Source organism: Acomys minous (genome assembly GCF_964271855.1).
Source record: "Acomys minous genome assembly, chromosome: 6".
NCBI lineage: Eukaryota > Metazoa > Chordata > Mammalia > Rodentia > Muridae > Acomys > Acomys minous.
Window position 1 is genome coordinate 43741713 of NC_140487.1, and position 13075 is coordinate 43754787.

Genomic DNA, 13075 nt, shown 5'->3' on the forward strand with positions numbered 1-13075 from the left:
ACAGATTTCTTTAAGATACTTATTCATTTCTTCTTTAAGAATCTCTATCATATTCATAACAACTATTTTAAGATTCTTTGTCTTGTGATTCAGCTATGTTGCTTTTCTGAGGGCCTACTATAGTAGGGTTGCTGAGCTCTAGTGGGACCATATTGTCCTGGCTGTTACTGTGTTTTTACGCTGGCATCAAGGTACCTGGGTTTGGGGTGATACTGAAATTCTAGGTGCTGATATCTAGCCTTGTCTTTGTTAGGTGGATGCTTTGTTCCTTGGTTTTTGTTACCCTCTCTGGTTTTTAGGAGAGTGTATAGGCTGTGTATTGCCTAACAGGGAATGCTTTTGGGATCCTGCTAGGTGTGGCCACTGGGATTTCCCAGCAGCACAGTGTGTTTCTACTAATAGGGAGCTGATATTAGGAATGGCGATGAGTTATAAGGGCGAGCTGAGGAGGTCCATAGGAGGGAAGGAAAGGGTGTTTCACTGGGATCTGCTCAGTTCCCTGGGAATGGGGGCAAAAGTGAGGAGAGGCCACAGCAGGGAGTCTATTACAGAGCTGGGAAATGAGACTGGGGGTTTGGATTTGGAGAGGAGGGAGGGTGAAGATCTGAGGCTCCCCACTTGCTTGGTCAGTGAGTTCCTGGGGAGTGCCTGTTGGAGTTAGGGCCTGGGACTTCGGGGTGAGTGGGGAGGGAGGTTGGAGGAGAAGATCTGCTGGATTTGCTGGAGATGGGAGGGGGAGGACAGGCTGCGGGTAGTCTGCTACAGAGCCTGCCTGCTTTCCCCCAACCCCCTTAATAATGACTGACATAAAAAAAAAAAAAAAAAGACAAATCCAGTGTTCTTTTAGAAAATGGCCCATGTTGTGGACATGCTTGGTTTTGCCCTTAAAATGTTACTGAACTAGTAACCTATGTTTATAATTCAGGCAATTTTACTTAAAATTATAAGCATCTGGCTTCTTTTGAAAACAAACCTGCAGTGCTACTGAGCTATAGTTGATATCAGAGTGTAGGAAGCACTCACTGCTTCAGAGAGCAGCCAGCTGCAGCCTAATGCCAGCTGCTGTTCTCACTTTCTTCACATTAATCCCAGAAGTCCTCGTCCATCTGTATGATCCCCAAAGGGCAAAATTCTGCCTACAGCATGCTGCGTCAAATTATTTCAGGACCTCATATCCTCTGTATTTGGGGAAAGAAAAGAATGAATTACAGTGAGATGATGAAAACAAACTTAAAAACAAACCCCGTTTCTTAGTTAGAAAAGAAAATAGCCTATGCTAAACTACCTCTTTTCCTCTTGGAACTAGGACAGACAGACAGAACTGTGCTATGTTACACCATCTCATAAGGTGAAAGGGGATCTCCCTTTCTTTCTCTCCACAAACTCCACCTCGAGAGTAAGAGTTTACTCATCTTTTCCCAATCTCAACTTTACTGGCAGTTTCTTGTAAACCGAGCCCCAGTTGCAGCCAGATGAGTGGGCACAAAAGACCTATGAAAGCAAAACCAGAGGTGAGATGGGGAGATTGTCCTCTTCCCCTGACATTGCATTTTGAAGGAATCACAAAGGAGAGAAGGTGAAAAAGTTTCAAGTGGGGGGTACAGCTAACACACAGGCTGCTCTGTGTGGGGCTTGTAGTGGTGGCTCAAGTGTCTTGTGATGATTTCCCTATGTACTGCTGTTTGGCATGAGCTGTACAGCTGGAGAGTATACACGCACAGCTTGAAGAATAGGTTAAAAAAAAAGCCACACCCACAGAACTGGTCATGGGGCTAGGAAGGGAGCAACCGCATTCTAACTTTTTTCTGCATTCTTTCCAGATTATTTACCAAGAGAATCTATCCGTTCTTCTGCCATGTAAGACAGCAGCAGAAAATATATATATATATATATATGTCCAATTCATTTTATGTGTGGACCTCTGCCTCTCCCTGAAATATTGTTCCCCACCCCAAACACTGTTTGAAAAGACATGTGCTTCCATTTGACATTTCTATTACTAGAAAACATCAACATATACCAACTGGAATTCATTCATAATCCCATGCAACAGAGAGGAGTCAAACAAAACAAAACAAAACTGTTTCTTGAGTATTCTCCTATTCCTGTTTCAGCTTGCTTTACCATATACTGCATGTGACCATGACTCCAAGATCTCCTGAAATGATCTCTTGGAAGTCCCCTTAGGAGAACTTTTCCTCAGTGAGGAGCCACAGGTAATATCTCACTTGAAGCGATTGTGACTAGAAGAGTTTACAAGGAACTGAAATATTCTTGTGAATTTCAGTGTTCAACTTAAGCATATGTTCCCGCAGAGAAATCCAAACAGAAACCTTGCTCAACACCTCTGATAGGCAGCGAGCGAGTCATAGAATCTTCTGCCAAGTGTTCAGAGAGGCTGAGAACAAGATGGCTCCCTCAGGAAAGCTTTAGGTTGTGGCTGCTACTTTCAGCCCCCAACCTTCTGAGGAGCTTTCTATATTCTTTGTGTCTAGGGTATTAATATATTTATTGACTGATAGGAGATGGGTGGGGCAAAGTAATTGTGGATTGCATGTTGCAATCCACAGACATGGTGGGGTGAGGAAGAGCCTAGGGAGCAGAGCCAAGGCAAAGGCCAAAAGCTGAGCAGGATCACTGATGGCACTTAGCTGTGCGTTGGCTCCAACCCCAGAGAGTTCTGAGGAGGAAACGGCAAAGGTGCCTGTTTCCTTTTTGCTTGAGACCTTTCATCTGTCAATAAAAGACTCTTTCACCCCAGACTTTCCTTCAAGGGAAGGTGTGAATAAGAACCTCATGCATGCAAGACTTCTTGACAACACGCATTTTCTTTCCAGAACCTTCCCTCCAGTGTTCCAGTGTTCTCCTGACTAATGCTTCTCACAGTCACAGGCTGTTACCCTGCCGATGTCTGAAAGAAAAGGTGAGCTCTTTATAGTGACACCTCCTACGGAGCGCATAGTTTCTGTTTTTAATTTTCACCCATCCATTGCTTCCTCTCTCACTACACTCCCTCTTCTCCCTGCTGACGAAGAACGAAGAACGTCATGCAGGTCTCCTTCTCAAGTCTCCCTGTCTCATCTCTCTCCACTCTAGCTCAGGTTTGCCTCATTTTCCCCTGGGGCTTTATTTTCCACTCTCAAACTAGTCACCTTCTTCCTATAATTAATTATTATCACACATTAATTGCTCAAACTAATGGGTATCCCTGCGACATTTCCATACATGCATACTCTGGCCTTCGATTATATCCCAAATGATTCATCTTTGATAAGGAGGAGAGGAAATGAAGAAGGTTCTTTTCTTTTACTTAGTGCTGGCTTTGCCCAGCTGTTTCTTTCTCCCTATGGCAGCTCATGTTTGGTAATACCTTTTTTTTTGAAAACAGTTCTCTCTGAAAGATGAAAGCACTCATTCATTGCCTTCTATGTGTCTATAATACTGAGTTAGAGGCTAACACAAGGTCTGGTCAGCTTGTACTGATATTTGAACTAGAAAATTCCTGTTGTGAGAAGTTGCCTTGTGCGTTACCGACTCTTTAACATCATTTCTTGTCTCTATCAACTAGATCAGAGTAGCACCTACTTTCTCAGGTCGTGACAACCCAGTGTTGTTAAATGTCTCCTGGGGACCTAAATTGTCCAGTTGAGAGCTTCTATATTAAGAGAATAGAAAAAGAAATAGAAGAAAGAGCTCTCTTCCCGAGAAGCTCAAAATCTTCTGAAGACATAGACTGTTAGGTATAAACACATCCTTATACATGATCTTGACTTCCCTCCTTATGTTTTTAGTAAATAAAGAATGATGTGACAAGGCTTTAAGTGACTTGCTTAGTCAGTTATACAAATTGCATTTAAGTTTAAAACTAAATTATGTTTGTGTATAGCACAGATATTGCGATGAGTTAAAGAAAGGAGGGAATAATGGTAGTGACAGTCATGTAAAAGAGGTAGGACTGAGCCTCTCAGGCTGAGTGCTTAAAGGGCCAGATGGGTGGGGAGAAAAGGGAAGGAAGTGCCAGCCATGATCATGCATGACTGCAGCCTGGGCAAAGGCTTGAGAGTGTAGACCAGAGGCCAAGAGAGGGAGGCAGTTCTAACCTCAAATGGCAGCCTGGGCAAAGGCTTGAGAGTGTAGACCAGAGCCCAAGAGAGGAAGACAGATCTAACCTCGAATGGCAGCCTGGGCAAAGGCTTGAGAGTGTAGACCAGAGGCCAAGAGAGGGAGGCAGTTCTAACCTCAAATGGCAGCCTGGGCAAAGGTTTGAGAGTGTAGACCAGAGCCCAAGAGAGGAAGACAGATCTAACCTCGAATGGCAGCCTGGGCAAAGGCTTGGAAGTATAGACCAGAGCACACGAGAGAGGGAGGCAGTTCTAACCTCGAATGGCAAGAGATGAAGCAGGAGGAATTGAGAAAATCTCATTTCTGGGGACCCTTGACCTTGATGAAGACTTAGATGTGGTTGAAAACGTCCCCAAAATATGACTTCTGCTAGCCTTTTGAGGGAGGCAAACAATGACAAAAATACTAAGTGAGAATCAAGAAACCTGGGTTCCGGGCCCAGCAACTCACTAGCAGCTGTGCAACTTGGACAAGCCCCATTTATTTCCCTTGGTCTCAGTTCCTACAACTGTGAAATGAGGGGGTAGGGACTGGATGATCCCCACGGTCCTTTCCAGCTCTCATATCATATGATTCAATGCACACTCACCCCCTAAAATCCCCCCACACCTGCCATCACTTGTGATGCTGGCCAGTGAGCTGCCTGCTGCTTTCCCTGAGGCAACAGTAGGTTTATGAAGTAGGTTATAGCTTCTGAGCTAGCCACACATTGAAGAGCATGACTGCAAGGTGGTGTGCTGAGGCCCCAAGTACTCCCAGCTACAGGATGAAGCTTGCCACGTCTCTGGCCCTGACTTATACTAAATACGTGACTGCAGAGTTTACTGGGCTCAGGGGAGAAACGGTCAATAGTTGAAGGGCAAGTGAACAATTCTTTTAATGTGGCATTGGCATAAGATTTAGTAATTTTCAACCAATACAGAAAGTATGGGTTATTATGTCTACTTGACTGGATTTGGACTGTTGAGGCACAACTCTGGGGTGTCTGTAAAGGCATTGCCAGAACGGGCTAAAAGGTGGGGGAGGGGGGTTAGTATAGTTATTACCCTGGTGACAAATGCCAGCATCCATGAACTGAGTTCTAGATGGAAGCAATAAAGGAAGAAAAAGGAAAAAAAAATTCAACTAAGTACTGAGCAGTTTTTGCCTATCATGATATGAATGCCACATTTTACTTGTCACGATGGCCTGAGTCCCCTGCAGCTGTGAGCTGAAAAAAGTCCTTCGTCCTATTGTTATCCTGTCAAGTATTTTTGCTAGAGCCATTGGAAGGCTAGCTAATACATCCTTGAACAAAAAGAAAAAAGGAAAAGAAAAGAAAGAGAAAATAAGTTAGACTCCATTCAATACCAAACACTACAGGCAACATTAAAGTACTACTGAAAAACTTTCCTTGAGCTGTCTTAAAGTGCTGTGAATTTGGTGCCTTAAAACAACAAATATGTATTCTTTCACAGTTCTGAAGGCCAGAAGTTTAAAACTGAGGTATGAGAGGGACCTCAGGCTCAGGAAGCTCTAAGAAGAATTCTTCACATACCGGTGCTCCTTGGTATGGCTGTTGAATGTCAGTCTCTCCCTCTGTCTGCACGTGGCCTTCTCCCGGATTGCTGTGACCCCCCCCCCACTTCTGTATTGGGTAAATCTAGTGGATTTAGGGGCTGTCCTTACACAGTACAACCTCATCTTGACTATATCTGCAGAGGCTGTATTTACATAAAAAGTTCCATTCCCAACATCATGGCTTTCCTAGTAGAAAAGTGTCTCCCGCCCTGTTGTCTCTCCAGTCTTACCCACATTCCTGTTGCCTGATGCTCGGCACCCAGGATGTGCTCTCCATGCCCAGTGGTCTCTTTTCCTCTTGACACCTGGCTCCACCTCATTGCTCTTTTTGTTGCTTTAGGTCTACAAAGAGCTTTCCTGCTGTAAGCCCTTTTAGGTTTTTTCCTTCTTGGCTGGCTGGGTGAATATATGAATAACTCAAATTCTGTACCACTTTCCCCCAAAACAGCTTCCCTTTGGGTCTTAAATCACCCAAGTGCTCAACTCATCCTATTCTTGACACTCTTGCTGTCCCTGGGTGTGTGGCTACTCTGCATGCACGAAAGCTTCTCCTGTGTCGTCTTCACCTGGCACGTAGCCATTCAGTTCCGACTCTCGTCTCAGCCTGTGGCATAGGCGTTGATGGCAGTAATTTTTGAGATGAGCTTTGGCCAACACTCCTTTTGATTATCCCTTCATTAATCATCCGCACCGAGTTGAGTTTAACTTCATACCAAGCACCGTTTAAGGTGCTTTGCAGACAATGACAGGTAAAACAGATAAAAATCTCTCGACTAAAATTTTCTCTTGGCTTGTGTAAGCTGCTTATCTGCCACTGACATTACTATGAAGTTCCTCTTTTGCACAAGGTGCCACACCCTTGAGAGCCTCCTACAGACTCGCCTTCTGGAGAATACAGCGTAACGCTTTTCACTTAGCCTTTCCACCCCAGCGACTTCATCTTCTCTTACCCTGATGCTCTCTCTACTCAGCTGTGCTCCTTGGTGAAGGCACCAAGTGGTCTGCCTGGTATTTCTGCCTGAGCTGTTCCTCTTCTCTTCTATCTACCTCGCTTCCCCCCTTCACTTTTATTGAAGTATAATGACATATTTAAGGTATACAACATATTCCTTTGACATGGGAGCACATTGTGGATCAGGCACCACAAATAACCAAGCCAATTAACTTATTTATTGCCTCACCTCAAACTGCTACCTGCCTTTCTTTTTACGGCAAGACCATTTCAGTGCTATTCTCCAAACATTTCAAGTACATTATACAATATTGCTGAATATACTCATCTTAATAAAGATTAGATCTTCAGACTTGTTCAACTTATCAGCCCAAATCTCTATCCTTTGGCCAAAATTCCAATTTTCTCAAGACCCCTACAACGAATGTTCTACTCTCAATTTCCATGAGTCCAATTTCCACATTTGAGGAAAATTATTTCATATTTACCTGTTTGGCTTTCTTCATTTATCACAATATCCTCCAAGTTCATCTATGTTTCTGTAAGTGACGAGACTTCTTTTTAATGGCTGAATAATATTCCATTGTGTCCACATGTGTGCATGTACACATGCCTATGTGTTCTTGATTTAGTTTTTGCATATTGGCTATGGTGAATAATGCTGCAATGTGCATGGGGGTACAGATGCTTCTTTGAGATACTGACAGCATTTCCAATGTATAGATACCAAGAATGGGATTGCTGGGCCACATGATTATTCTATTTTGGTGTTTTTTTTTTTTTTAGATTTTATACATGTATTTTTATTTTAGCCCACAATAGAATCATTTTATCCATTTAATATTGTCTTCCACGTCATGTATCTCTCATCATTCTTTTATTTTATTTTATTAATTTATTCATATTACATCTCAATGGTTATCCCATCCCTTGTATCCTCCCATTCCTCCCTCCCTCCCATTTTCCCCTTACTCCCCTCCCCTATGACTGTGACTGAGGGGGACTTCCTCCCCCTGTATATGCTCATAGGGTATCAAGTCTCTTCTTGGTAGCCTGCTATCCTTCCTCTGAGTGCCACTAGGTCTCCCCCTCCAGGGGACATGGTCAAATATGAGGCACAGCACACAACAAGAAAATTTACTTAACCATGTTCATAGCAGCCTTATTCATAATTGCCAGATCATGGAAACAGCCTAAGTGTCCCTCAGTAGAAGAATGGATAAAGAAACTGTAGTACATTTACACTATTTTGGGTTTAAAAGGGATCTTTCTTACTGTGTTTTATGTTTGTACCAACTTATATCCCATCAATACTGTACCCGGGGCCCTTTTCATCTAACTGATTAATAATACTTATCTTTTAATTTTTGAAGATAGCCATTCTAAAAAGTATGACATAAATTCTCATATGGCTTTGATTTGTGTTTGTTATTGATGATAATGATCAGTTTTCCATATATCCATGAGCCATGTATTTTCTTTGGAAAGCTATCTGTTCAGATCCTTTGTCTATTTTTAATCTGATTTCTATGCTTAGTTGTATGAGTCTCTTCTTTATTTTAGATATTAGATCCTGTCTGAAATTAGATTGCATGTGTCCTCCCCGCTTCTCCCCTGCCCTCACCTCCTCCTTCTATTGATTTTTTAAAAAAATTAGCCTTGCTTGGGAATTCTGCTTTCCTGAATATTTTGGAATAGTCAAGAAATCATTGGTAAGTTCAGTGGAAAAGAGTTTTTCTCTATATTCTTTCTAAGATTAAAAAAAAGTATTGAATTTTTATTTATAGAATTCACTTGGACTCCTCCAGCTGCACACCATGACACATGTGTGGAGGTCAGAGGACGACTTGAACATGTCACTTCTCACCGACTGCTGTGCAGATTCCAGGAATCAAAGTCAAGTCCGTAAGCTTGGCACCAAGTGCCTTTCATCACCCAACCACTCCCTGGCCCTCTTCTAGGATTTTTATTGTTCTGGGTCTCATATATTTAAGTCTTCAACCGATCTTGTGTTTGTTTCTGTGTTTGCTGTAAGATAATGGTATAGTTTGTTTCTTTTCGTTTGTAGGATGCATAAGTGCACGTGTGCAGGTTGCATACCCCTATGTTCACATGTATGCCCATGCCCTGGCAGTAAGAGGACACCCTCAGGTGTTTTTTAGGAGCAATTCATCTCCTCCACCTTGTGTTTGAAGACAGGGGGTCTCACTAGCTTGTAGCTATGCTGGCTGGCCAACAAGCTCCAAGCGCTGGGATTATAGTCATGTGACAGCAGGCTGGGCTTTTCTACATGCTCCAGGGGTTGAATTTAGGTCCTTATGCTTGTGCTGTATCCTCAGGCCTGCTTTTTTTCATTCCCTTCTCCCCCTTTGCCTCGTTCTTTTCCTTTTTTTGCTTCCTGTAAGAACAATCAGTTGCCCTAGAATCATTATTTTTATTTTTCATATGTTTACTTAAACATAATTTATTATTTATTTTATTATATATTCATTGGTATTCTGCCTGCATGTATGTCTATGTAAGGGTGTCAGGTCCCCTGGATCTGGAATTACAGATGCTTGTGAGCTGCCATGTGGTGTGCGCATTAAAACCCAGGTCCTTTGGAAGAACAGCCAGTGCTCTTAACCACTGAACCATCTCTCCAGCCCATATATATATACACATATAAATAAATAAACATATATATCTAAATTATTTTATATCCTGACTGCAATGTCCCCTCCCTCTTCTCTTCCTAGCCTCCCTGACTGCACCCCCATCTGTTTCTCTTCAGAAAAGGGACAGCTTCACTGGATATCAACCAGCCATCGCATATCAAGTAAGACTAGGTACCACTTCTTCTGTTAAGGCTGGACAAGGCAATCCAGTAGAGGAGGAAGAGACCCAAAGGCAGAAAACAGAGACAGAGACAGCCCCAGCTTCCACTGTTAGGAGTCCTGTAAAAAGACCAAGCCACACAAACTGTAACATATGTGTGGAGGGTCTAGGTCAGTCCCATGTGGGCTGGAGAGATGGTTCAGCTATTAAAGATTAGGCCCACACCCCAAAATATGAGTGATGTCTGTTTATCAAAGATGTTCATATGTCGTTTTCTTGTAGGCCTTGCTTTGCTGTGGTATCAAAGGAATGCTGTCATCATAAAATGAGTATGGAAATGTTCCTTCTTTAAATTGAGAAAGATTAGTACTAATTAGCCTTTTAAAGTTTGGTAGGAAATAAAAGTTTGATGGACTTCATCCATTGAACCATTTGTTCCTTAGATAGCTCTTGACAGGCCAGTCTAGTAACTGGCTCAGTCTCATTGTTTGTCATCAGTCAGTACAGGTTTTCTACTTCATGGTTTCACTTTGGTAGCTGGTATGTTCCTTGGAATTTATTGTTTCTTCTAAGTCATACAGCTGGTGCATAACTGCTGCAGCAGTCCTTCCTGTTCTTCTAAGTCATACAGCTGTTGCATAACTGCTGCAGCAGTCCTTCCTGTTTGTCTAAGTCATACAGCTGTTGCATAACTGCTGCAGCAGTCCTTTCTGTTCTTCTAAGTCATACAGCTGTTGCATAACTGCTGCAGCAGTCCTTCCTGTTTGTCTAAGTCATACAGCTGTTGCATAACTGCTGCAGCAGTCCTTCCTGTTCTTCTAAGTATACAGCTGGTGCATAACTGCTGCTGCAGTCCTTACTGGTCTTTTGTATTTAGGTGGGATCAGCTGTCATGTCTCTGCTTTCAGTTTTCATTTTGTCTGTCTTCTCTTTTTTTCTCAGTTTAATTAAAGTTTCTCAGTTTTGTGTATCTTTAAAAAATAACCTGTGTAATATCTTCACAGGACCCTGCTTAGTAACTGCATCATTGCACACATAAGGAATCTTGTTCCATAAAGGAATGTAAAGATTATAAAAATAAATATAAAAAGCCTTGGTTTTGTTCTTGCTGGGTTTTCCCTCCATTTTACTTATTTCTGCTCAGGCTTTTGTTGTTGCTTTCCTTCTGCTAACTATGGGCAGTTTTTTTTTTCTTCATTTCCTGAGGCATGAAGTTCTCTCTTAAGATCTTCCCTCACTAAAAATATAAGTGTTTATTATTATAAACTTCTTTCTTAGGACTGTTTTGGCTACGCCTGATTTAGGAACATTGTGAATCCATTTATTTTTCTGTGAAGCTAACTCTTATTTCCCTTGAGTTCTTCTTTGAGCCATTGGTTATTCAGGACTGCGTCTTTTAATTTGCACACATTTCAATCATTTTGAATCATTAAGACTTGTTTTGTGGCCTGGCACGCCTGTGCTAGAGTATGTTCTGTGTGTACTGGAGTATGTTTTGTGTGTGCTGGAGTGTGCTCTGTGTGTGCTTGAGAAGACTGTGTGTTCATTCTGTTGTTGGGTGAAAGGAGCTGCACGTCAGGTCCCTAGGTCTGCAGCACTGTTCACATCCTCCAGCGTCTTTACTGATCTTTCTTCTGGATGATCTAATTTGAGAACGAGACAGTAAAGCCCCATTTTTACGTTGCTGCTTATCTCTCTTTTCACTCCTGCTGCACTTCGTGTCGTGTTTAGTGCAACACCATTGGGTGAATACATGATATTCACCATTGGGCCAATACATGCTTTCTCGGTGAATTGATTCTTTTATATTCTATTATAAGTTTTCTCTTGGGGGAAATTTGGGGCTTGAAATCTATTTTTTTTTATATAAATATGTCCACTATGGTTTGGTTTTGGTTACCATGCACATGGAATATCTTTTTTTTTCCTGTACGGAAGTTGGCTTATACATTTTAGTAATGGGTGACAGTGCAGAGGCTACAGGGAGAATAAGAGTTCAAGAGCTGAGGTTTGGCATAAATTTTACAAAGTGTATAAAGAATCTGTGCTTCTCTACAATAACAAAATCCAAAGGCTACAAGAGCAGTTGTACGTATAAAACAGGAAGATATTGCTTCATTTGTAGACAGGTTCCTGACCAGACAGGGAAACGAGACAAGGGACGGGCAGGGGAGAGTACTGCGTGCGGAGGAGGGTGGAGGGGGGCAATGGTGTCTTCTCCCAGCGTAAACCCACAGGCAGGAGCAGCAGTGCGCAGGCCTGGAGGCTCCCTGGTGTCTGCCATGGAAAACAGGCAAGTCTTGCTCACCTCTGGCTGGTCCTATCCATCCTACCAACCTCCCTACTCTGTCAAGATGCCCACAATTCCCAAGAGTAGGAACAAAAGCAAGGGGCTTCTAGCTTCTCTCGAGCAGGCAGGGCAGGAGAGGCCACTTGACTCCTGCTCTTCCTGGGCCATCAGGCTGGCAGGAAGAGCTCACTTGGAGGATGGGAGCAGCCCGTCCTAGAGCGACAAAGCAGGGGCCGGGAGGACACTGGTGAGGGGTTGGCCAAGAACAGAGGACCTAGGATGTACACGCACACTGGGTGGGGGCGCAGGGCAGTCACAGATTCTGGCAGCACAGCAGCTGATTGGGTCTCTCTCCATCACTGGTGGGTGGCACACAGATGTTCACAACATTGTTGCCAGGTGACTTATCATGGGCCGCAGGTCAGCAATTCGCTTCTGTGACATAGTGAGGTAGATTTCTGTAAAGGTGTTCTTTTATTTTATTTTTCTTTTCTTATTTAATTAATTTATTTAGATTACAACTCAATTGTTATCCCATCACTTGTATCCTCCCGTTCCTCCCTCCCTCCTGCTTTCACCCTTTTCCCCTCTCCTTAGGTCTATGATGGAGGGGGATCTCCTCTCCCACTATATGGTCATAGGCTATCAAGTCTCATCTTGGTAGCCTGCTTATTCTTTCTCTGAGTGCCACCAGGCCTCCCCACCAAGGGGAGGTGGTCACATGTGGGGCACCAGAGTTCATGTCAGAGTCAGTCCCCGCTCTCCACATAACTGTGGAGAATGCTGTGAGGCTGTTCTTGAATGCTTCCTCTACGTTGGTAGACTCCAAGGCTGAGTTCTCAATGAAGGACAAGCTGTTCTTTTCTGCAGAAGCACAGGCCTCGTCAGTGGGCACAGCCCAAAGGTGCCGCAGGTCGTTCTTGTTGCCCACCAGCACGATGACGACGTTGCTGTCTGCATGATCCCATAGTTCCTTCGGCCAGCGCTCCACATTCTCCTATGTCAGGTGCTCGGCAATGTCATATATCAGCTGTGCATCCACTGCGCCATGGTAGTAGGCGGAGGAGGTAATGTCACCGTAGCGCTCCTGGCTGGCAGTATCCCAGATCTGAGCCTTGACATTCTACCTGAAAGCTGCGAGTGGCAAACCCCACACCGATGGTGCTCTTGCTCTCTAGGTTGGACTTGTTCCTGGTGAAGCGTGACAGCAGGGTGACTTTGCCCACACTAGAGTCCCCAGGAAGCACCACTCGCTGTCCCAGGTCCCATTGTCCTGAAACATCTTTTTTAAATCCCCCATCTTTGAGCCTATCTGTGATCTGTGAGCTTAGCAT

At 43.5% G+C, this 13075-nt stretch overlaps 1 pseudogene across 1 annotated transcript; it reads right to left on the minus strand.

Annotated features, from left to right (window-relative positions):
* Nucleotides 1–11026: 11026 nt before the first annotated feature.
* On the minus strand, nucleotides 11027–13075 carry LOC311599631 (ras-related protein Rab-11B-like; annotated as a pseudogene). The gene is made up of 2 exons: nucleotides 12474–13075; nucleotides 11027–11094 (listed from the first exon to the last, which is right to left on the minus strand). The product of its transcript is annotated as a ras-related protein Rab-11B-like (transcript).